Consider the following 2,064-nt stretch of genomic DNA (forward strand, 5'->3'; position numbering starts at 1 on the left):
AAAAAAACAGGGTTTCTCTGTGTAGCCCTGGCTGTCCTGGAACTCACTCTGTAGACCAGGCTGGCCTCAAACTCAGAAATCTGCCTGCCTCTGCCTGCCAAGTGCTGGGGTTAAAGGCGTGTGCCACCACTGCCTGGCAATATTTTGTTTCTTATTAAAGTATTTAAACTTACTCAGAAAATTTAAAAGTACTCATCCAATTATAGTTTTGAACCCATGTTTTATAGATAGATAGATAGATAGATAGATAGATAGATAGATAGATAGATAGATAGATATACATATGTGTGTGTGTGTGTGTGTGTGTATAATTTTTTCAGCTATGTGAAAGTAAATCTAGCTATGTTGTCTTAATGTCCACTAATATTTCTCTACTAAAGGTCAAGTAATTGTGGAGCAGTAATTATCTAAAAATATGTAAGGAGAGGGCTAAGGCAAGAAACAGAGAACGTTGTCGACCACACAGAATCAACCATCTGAACACAGTTTTTTTATTCTTCTGATAACTTCAACAGTCATCTCTATCAAATCTACCCTACACATTGCTATGAGAGAAATGATTATTTATCATCCTGCCATATAATTTCTAGACATTTTCTGTCTCAGACATTCATTTATTCATATCTGTGAATTCAATGCAGACAGCACATAGCTGGGATCTAGCAACTGGAGTGTTCAGGCATGCCACTGTGTAGCTGAACCTGTCGCTTCTCCAGCACTGTGTCATACATGCTACTCCCCTTTCTTAAAAGATATTCCAGCAACAATAGATCTATCGTATCATCTTCCCCCCCCCTCAGTTTTGATCTTACTGAATCCATAGGTCATTCATTATTTTTCTATTAAATCCATACTGAATGCAATCTTGAATCTACATACTATGTCTCCCACAAGATGAGTATGCATGTCACAAATTCTATCTACTCTGCGTGGTTTATTTTTGTCAGTAGACATTTTTGAATAATGCATTATTCACTATGTATCGTAACTGAATGATAATGCATGTGCCTGGAGGATAAGTATCAAAGTATCTCCTCATGACTACTGTTATGGTTTACCAGGCAGAGAGGTAGTCTGTTACCACACTGTGAACATAGGCTAGCCTCTCTGCACATGTGCTGAATGGAATGTATCTCAGCTGACCAGCTGCATAATGTGAAACAAAAGAAGTGACAGTAGAATATTTCACATTCAGAACTTTCAAAAATGGCATAAAACTAAAACGTCTTGAAGCCAACTTTTCCAAGGTTAATAGTGGTGCTTACTCCCTGTCTGAAACCTCATACAGTAGCATAGGAATGATTAGCTCCTGATGCTCCCTCCACTCCCTGCTTATTTCTTGTAAGCTCCATACAAGGTTGGACCATAGCAGCAGACACAGCTTTTCAGTATTTTTCATCCTATCCTCTATATTTGAGTGCCGATTTATTTATTGTATGTTATAGGTTCTTTTCTATTTATACATCAATTACCTAGGATATTGTTTTAGCAACCAATAAGCATTTTAGCATTGACTATTGCTGTGTATTTAATTGGAGAGATACCATGTAGATGGTAATAACAGAATTAACAAGTAAAAGGTTACAACAGAAACTTCAGAAAGGGCAGGAATGTCCTGTATGAATAAATAGGTGGCCATTTTCTCTTGTCTAGACTCATGAGGTTATTCACTGAGACTATATACATAGTTTTCAGACATCCAATCCTAGTTTCCAGATATTGGACCCATCATTTTTTTTTCAAGAGAATTAAATCGTTTATTGAGTACACATGATAATGGATGATACACAAGCTTCATTCCCATCTGTTATTTTATCTGATACTGTTATTCAATTTTGATATTGCATAGGGTGTGCCAACAACCGTTTTATAACCAAATTGTGACTTTGCTTGGATGACCCTTTCAATGGTGAAACTCATTAAAAGTTACAACAGTAACACAGTTTAACAACATCAAGGTTTTTGAAGACAATGGCTTCTCCACCCAAGCAACCATAAATAAATTCCAAATGGAACTTGGCACCACCCTGAAGGAATTCTAACTTCACACTGTTGGGGAAGTTT

At 36.9% G+C, this 2,064-nt stretch overlaps 1 protein-coding gene and 1 pseudogene across 2 annotated transcripts in view; one reads left to right on the top strand and one right to left on the bottom strand.

Moving 5' to 3' along the window:
* Positions 1-2,064, top strand: part of Galnt13 (polypeptide N-acetylgalactosaminyltransferase 13) — a 571,919-nt gene that overhangs the window by 298,158 nt on the left and 271,697 nt on the right. The window lies entirely within an intron of this gene.
* Positions 1,055-2,064, bottom strand: part of LOC110319534 — a 2,432-nt pseudogene continuing 1,422 nt past the window's right edge.

Source organism: Mus pahari, chromosome 3, assembly GCF_900095145.1.
Source record: "Mus pahari chromosome 3, PAHARI_EIJ_v1.1, whole genome shotgun sequence".
Taxonomy (NCBI): domain Eukaryota; kingdom Metazoa; phylum Chordata; class Mammalia; order Rodentia; family Muridae; genus Mus; species Mus pahari.